Source organism: Galeopterus variegatus, unplaced genomic scaffold, assembly GCF_000696425.1.
Source record: "Galeopterus variegatus unplaced genomic scaffold, G_variegatus-3.0.2 Scaffold6553, whole genome shotgun sequence".
In the NCBI taxonomy this organism is placed as follows: domain Eukaryota; kingdom Metazoa; phylum Chordata; class Mammalia; order Dermoptera; family Cynocephalidae; genus Galeopterus; species Galeopterus variegatus.
The window spans coordinates 79,433-87,310 of record NW_007732664.1 but is presented as its reverse complement, the minus strand read 5'-3'; positions in this window follow the sequence as shown (position 1 = coordinate 87,310).

Sequence of the window (7,878 nt, the reverse complement as noted above, 5' to 3'; positions counted from 1 at the left end):
TACATAAGACAGTTACAAAAAGCTTTAAAGACACGAGGAGTAAAGGTTAAAACAAGTGATCAATTAAAATTTTTTGATATCGTAAAAAATTTTTGTCCTTGGTTCCCAAAAAAAGAAACTACTAATTATAAAAGGTGGTTTTAAGTTAAAGATATCTGTGGGTTCCGGGGTGCTGAGGATAGAAGCTGAGATAGCAAAGTGTAAAATATTAGTGGCCCAAAAGACAAAAGTGGAGACTTCAGGGGTCTCAGGGCCAAAGGCTGGTAAGGCAGGAGTCACAGCATGAAGAAGTTGCAGATAAGTTTTTCTGTTAAAAAAAAAGAATACAGTGCTAGGAAGTGTAAATAGCGAGCAGCTTACTAAAATATTACTTAGCGTTTTAGGTTTGTAATTTTAATAATGTTAAAAAATATGAGGAAAAAGGAAGACTTAAAGCTTGAGAGAAGAAAAAAATGCTTATAGAACAAAACGGAGGTTAAGAATAAACCTTTTTAATGAAAAAAAAAAATTCTTTAAAAAAAATGTTAAAAGGAAAAACAATAAAAAATTCCCTATCTAAAAATAAAAGCCTTTTTCAAATTTTGTTAACCAGCTAATAACAACAGCAAATAGGTTGTTAGGCAATGCAAATGCCAATCTTAATTGCATAAAACAATTGGCTTTTAAAAATGCTAATCCTGCATGCCAGGTGGCCATTAAGCCCTGCAAAAATAAAACTAACCTTCAAAAATATATTCGTCTTTGCTCAAACATTAGCTCCTCTTATCAACAAGGTTTAGCCATGGCCGCAGCCCTCAGTGAACAAACAGTAAAAAATTTTTTAGCTAATAAAGGCCAAAATAATAAAAGTTGCTTTAAATGTAACAAGCCTGGTCATTTTGCTAAAAACTGTCAGGAATACCAAACAAAAGCCGTAGTCACCAAGCCTCCTAAACTTTGCCCACAATGTAAAAAAAAAAAAACATTGGGCAAATAAATGTAAATCCAAAACTAATGCTCAGGAAAATCCCTTGCTGTCCCCTCAGGGAAATGGGAAAAGGGTCCAGCCCCAGGCCCCGAACCAAAGGGGGGCTATCAAGTTTTTCTCAGCCAACAATAACAATCCGTTTCAAATCTCACTAAAGCAACCCCAGGGAGTGCAAAACTAAACCTCTCTTCCACCCCCCGTACAGTATTAACTTCTAAAATAAAACCTCAAAATTTAAATACAGAAATCTTCAAAAAAAAAAAAAAATCCTCTCTTAAAAGCAGTGGTTCTTTTCTTAACTGCATGTGCTACTCTTTTTCTCTAAAAACTCTAAAGTTTTGTAAAAAAAAGCAACCATGGCCAAACAAACCCCTTTTAGGTCTCCTGCTGTTCTCCTTAAAACCTCAAAAGTTAAATAATTTCATTTCTAATTGTTGGCTCAGCTCTTAAGCTCAGTAACTCATTTAAAAAACAAAAATATAAACTAAGATTTACCTCTTTAATTAAATAATTTCAAATTTTCTCGCATCCACTTGGTATTTTAAACAAACTTCTAAATTCTCTTTTAGTCTCATTTATGTAATTTTTTTCACAAAATTTTATGGTAAAATTTTGTGCTACTTTCTTAAAAGGAAAAAAAATCTCTCCATCTTCTTAAAAAGGCTTGCATACTTTGCTTTACAATGTAAATTTATTATCTTGCTTTCTTTAAGGCAGGGTGAGGCCTCACCAGTAAAACTGCAATCTAAACCTAACCTTTTTACTAGTAAGCTTTATTTACATTTCAAACAAAACTTATAAAATCCTTGTTTGTTCTTGTTGTTTATGTTTGCATATATACATACGTAAGCTGTATGTCATGTCTATATATTCATGTCTGTTTATGTAATTGTTTTTTATGCAAGGTACCTAATTGGCTTATAATTAATGCGCGCTCATTAAATAAATAAGTATTTTTTCAAGTTCACGTAACTTAAATTTTCTAAAGTTTTAATAAATATATTTTCAAAATTTAATTCAAACCTTTTACCTAAAATTGTCTCTAGGTCATTGTGTCTCTTTGTTATCTCAGCTCTGCCTCCTAGCCATGCTAAAAAAAACAATATCTTTTAAATATGTAAAAAAGCATCTAGTACAGTGTATTTATGTTCAAAAGTAAAATAACTAGCTATTTAAAAAACAAAAAGTATAAAACAAAAACAAAATGTCTAAGTAAGTCTTAATAATAGTTTAAGTAAATTAGTTTGTTTAAAAAGTTTTACAGCAAAAAAAAGCGGGGGGAGAAAAAAAAACACTTAAGTGCTCTTACTACAAAATCGTAAAAGGTTTTTCTTTGTCTTTTAAATAACTAGCCTAAAAATCTTATTTCATGTTTTATCTTAATAAGTTCTTGTGCTCTTTGCCTTTAAAACCCTTTGTCAGTTTAGTTTTATTTTTTGTAATAATTTATAATTTTATTCAATTAAATGTTCTAAGCCTTTTGTTATTTAACACAGCTTTCCACCATTAAATTCTAAAACTTTAAAATAACTTTAAAAAATTCCAAAAGCCCTAAAATTTCTCAAAGGTTATCTAAAAAATATATCAAAACTAATTAGCTTATTTAATAAATTTAACTATGTAAAAAAGCATTATTAATACTAAAAGTGTTATAAATATATGTTCCAACATTTTTTAATAAGTACAATTTCCTAACAAACTAAGTTTATAGCTTTAAACTAAAGTTCCAAAATTTTAATTAAAAAAACTAATAGGTTTGTAAAATTGTTCACAAAAGTCAAAACAACAAAAGTTAATTAATAAATTAATTAAAAATATTATAGGTTTTTGCAATATCCTTATTTCAAAACAAATCCTAACTCTCTCTCTCCTTTGTTCCATTTAGCTTCCTAAAACCAAAAAAAAATAAAAGTAACAACTAACCATTCTCGCCTCTTAGGTAAAAAGCCTAATATTTATAAAAAGCCTCATTTTTTCACAACCTTTTAATTTTTCAGCTTCCACTAAAAAAATGCCTTTATGTTTCTCTTCTCCTAATGTTCCTCCTATTAAACATTGTCTTTCTACAGGTTATAAAACGTTGTTAACCAATTCTCCTAAAATTACAAATGCTCAATCTAGTGCTAGCAAGCCAACTACCCATTCAGCAACCATTAGTCAAAATCCTTAAACTTTATCTTTTGTTTTCTTTAGCAAATTTTAATAATTCCCATTTAAGCACTATGCCATCAATTTTTTTACCTTCTTCTATTCCAACATGTTTACAAAAAAAGCTCATGCATAAAATAAAGTCTCTTCTCCAACAGGTTTACCCAATTAGTTTAATTATGGTTTTAAAAATAAAACTGTTGCATTTTATTATAACAATTATACTTAACAAGTATGTAATTTGTCTATTTCTAGCCCTGGTAATAATTATAAAAATTATTTAAATAATAATACTACAAAATTTAATTAAAATAATAATATTTTGCCCAAGCCAAATCCTATTCATTATTAGCATACTCCTAAATAGGCTACACCTATTTAAATAAATAATAACATCAAACCAACTCCACAAACTCGCTCAACAATTAGTAAACAAACATTTTAGTAAGCTTTGTAATTGCAAAGGGGGCATTATTAGTCCTCCCTCACCGTATATAGCTGTTATTAATTGTAAAGCACGTTTAGCTTATCTGGCTCCAACCTCTCCTGCCTATAGTTGCATAAATAAGCCACAATTCGCACCCGCTAACAGTAATAGCCCTAAGCCTTGTCCCTGTCAATCTTTTGTTAAAACATTACATAGTACCGGTTATGGTTCATATCAGTTGTGTATCTCAAATAATCAAACATATTTCACTGCTATCCTAACCAAAAATTATAAAAAAACATTTAAACAAAATCTTGCTAGCCCTCCATCTGCAGTAGGGCTTGCTTCTAATAAATATGCCAAAACTCCCTGTTTAAAACCCGTAAAAAAGCCTGTATGCTAGTCTATTACCCCCTCTATCCATATGTCTAATAAAAGTAAACCACAAAATCAAACCAAAACCCTTAAGGTAAAAAAAAATATATAAAAAATGCATAATACCCTATTTCCTCAACTTACCTATCATCCATTAACTTTACCAAAAAATCAAAGTAAATTAAATCTAAATCCTCAAATCTCATCTCCTTCATGCTACTTATAAATTGCTTAATACAAGTAATCCTAACCTTGCTCAAAACTGCTAGCTATGCTTAGTCATAAAACAACCTATACCTGTAGCTTTTCCATATTTATCCCTTAATTACTCAACCAATGGTCAATGTTCTTTAACTACCCCTTTACAAGTGCAGCCCTTACAGTTTTATCTCCTTCTATTAATAATAGTTTTAAAATTAATGTAAACTTTGCAGCTTTTGCAAATTGTCAATCAATAATCAATGTTTCTACCCCTTTATATGTTCATAATAGTTCAGTTATTGTTTGTAGCAGCAATCAAGCTTATACCCAGCTGCCCACTAACTAAACAAAATTATGTGTCTTGGCCCTTCTTCCTAACATTAATACCAAAAACTAAGCCTGTACCTGTTCCTATTTTTAAGCACATAGCAAAAAAAGCAAAAAAAGCTGTACAATTTATTCCTTTACTTGCTAAATTAAAAATTACTGCTGCACTAGCCACTAAAACTGCTAGCCTTACACATTCTATATCCCAATATACCAAATTATCTAAACAATTAATTTCAAATATACAAACTCTTTCTCAAACTATTCAAAATTTACAAAACCAATAAAATTCTTTAGCAAAGGTGGTTTTACAAAACCACAAAAGTCTTAATTTACTAACTACTAAGCAAAAAAATATGTTTAGCTTTACAAAAAAAAATACTGCTTTTATACAAATAAGTCTAAAACAGTGCGTAATCACATTAAACAACTGCAAAAAAATTAAAAAAAAAAAAAAAAACAGTTAGCTAACAATCCCCTTTAAACTAAGCTCAATAAATTTTTACCTTACCTCTTACCTTTACTAAGTCCTCTTATAAGTTTACTTCTTTTGCTGTCCTTAGGGTCTTTCCCTTTTAATAAAGTCACTACTTTTATTAAAAAACAAATAAAAGCTATTCAAGCACAGCCCATTCAAATTCATTATCAACAACTAAAAATAAAACATTCCTCTAATAAACAACATCAATCTACTCGCCCTCCAAAAAATAAAGCTAAATAGTCAAAAACAGGTAAAAAAATATTATTCTGCAGCAACCTAAAACAAAAATATCTGTCCAGCTACAGTTATTCCCAATAACAGGTAAGCTGTTATAAAATTAAACATCCCAACCTAAGCCAAACACAGCTCTTATTATGTTACCAGTACCAACCAGCCACCGAAAACAAACAAACAAAAAGCAAAGCCTTCCACAATCCACAATATACACAGACATCTAAATCTCTAAATAGACCAACCAAGTCAACAGATGAAATAACTCATAGTCCAGTGTGGGCTTAAAGCAATCAGCAAATGTTACTTGTCACTTGCTGGATGGAAAAGGCAGGGCCTCTGGAAAGCATTGGAAAGACAGTTTTGAGACAGTCCCAAATCTCTAGAAGTTTACAGTATGATAAATGAGAGCCAGACATGGACAAAGAAGGCTAACATTAGAAGGCATCTGTCCTGTGAGCCAGATCATAAACATATGCAGTGTTCAGAGGAGGGCCAGAGAAAGGACTTAACCTGGGCCTTCATTAATTATATAAATAAAATCTTAAGTAGTTTGGTCTTCAACTCCACTTAAAGTTAGAATGAACACTGTTAGAAAGGCCTTGTTCATTTCAACATCCACTGAGCACAATGTGCTGAACAGAAACTTAGTATTCTACATGAAATAGGAGTAAAGGGCAGAACTTTTTTTGCTCTTAAGACAGTCTCTCTCCAAGTAGAAAATGAGGATCAGACGCATAACAGGCATTCAAAACAATAAAAGAATAACAGAATTTTGCTAGTAGTTAAATAGAAGGCCAGAAAAAAAGGGAGTACTCCATGATGGAATTTTAAAAAGTACTTCACAGCTTCTATATATCTGGAGATGTTATGAAAACTTTGAAGGCATAATTATTGTATAGGTTTTCAGGTAGTTATACAGAAATGTAACACCGGAAAAATACTCTGCTCCTGATTCAATTAGTACTCCAAATGCAACTAGAGTGATTTTTTTCAAAACAAAAATATAAGCTTATTATCTCTTAATTAATTCAATGGTACCCCATTTTTCTTAGGATAGACAATCTTTCCTTTTCAGGCCTATAAGATCTTGGATGGCCTGACCCCCATCTATCTTTCCAGTCTTTTTACTTAACCGCAGCATCACTGGCCTTTTTTGTTCTCATTTTCTGTGCTGTAGTTAAATCTTGACCTACAGGAGAACGTAGGTCACATGTAAACTATTACTAAAAAAAATTACACACACACACACACACACACACACACACACACACGCACACACACACATATATATTTGGGTGGCTGGCCAGTACGGGAATCCAAACCCATGACCTTGTTGTTAAGGAATCATGACCTAAAATAAACAATCTCTGCCTCTGTCGTCACATGACTTCTTCCCAGTGGGTACCTCTGTGTGTCCTCTCTTGTTCTTATAAGAGCTACCCCCATACTTTACCTAATCAGTCTTTTTCTTTTCCTGCCTTTTCATCTATCAGTGCTGATCGGGGGAGAAGCTCGTTCTGTGATAGCAACTGAGGCTGAACTCCCAATTAATCCAAACTAGTTTCAGCCAAATCAGGGAGTTTTTTCACGAGTCTGCACAAAATGTCACCTTCAAACAACCCAAGCCTACTGCCCCCCTTTATTTTAATGCTTAATTGTCACTTGCTACAGCAAAACCCCTATTATGGTTACTCATAGTACCCTGTACTACTTTGGAGCATTTAAAACAATTTTAGTCTTATATTTCTATGAGACCAATCTCTCTCCTGACTTGCATACCCAAAAGTAAAAACTCTTTTCTATTAACTGCCCCCAAAGCTGTCTTTTGTGTTTCCGTTGGCATACACAATAAACAAAGACTCCATGGCTTTTATCCATGACAACATAAGGACACCTGCCATTGGGTTTAGGGTCTACCCTGATGCAGTATGACCTCATCTCCATTTTCTTTCTCTCTTTCTTTGCTTGAGTAACTCCCATGCATTCTTCAAGCCTTAGAATAGCTAAAATCTCTCTCTCTTCAGGGAATTTTCTCCTTCCACCTCCAGTCTCATCGGTTCTGTATTTCCGACGTGTGCCCTGGGCTAATCTCCATCACCCACCAACTACAAAGATTTCCTATTTTTTTACTCCACTAAGTTAGGTCTTTAAACCTTGTAATCATGGCAGAGCCTAGAACATGGAAGATGCTCAAAAAAGTTTGTCAAATGAGCATATAAATATTAATGACTCCTCACCAACATCCTTCACTATCTTCCTATAGGCAGCAATTCATTCTTTAGGAAAAGCGACTTCTGTTCTCTACTCTTGAGACCACGCTTCTCTTCTGCTTTCCATGCTGAAGTGGTCCCCCACCTCCTGTACATTGGCAGCAAGAACTTTATTTTGTTTAAGGAGCTTTTAACTGATCATTCTGAATTTCACATGTTACTTTTCGTTCTTAAGCCACTACTTCCTTCACTCATTCCAGCTTTGGCGAGTAATATTTTATCTGAAATGGAGTTTTGTCCCTTTTAGTTCTTACCTGAATTCCTGGTTGCTTTTGTCTTTGAGAAGCCTATATGTATGTCTTTAAATCTAGTTTCTGTATTAGCTAAAAACCATGCTCCTAACTCTCATGAATGAAATCTCACATAAACAGAAAATCACAAACACTAGGGCTGTGATGGTCCAATGCTTCCCTGACCCAGAGGTTGAGGGAAAGAGGGTGTGGTCATA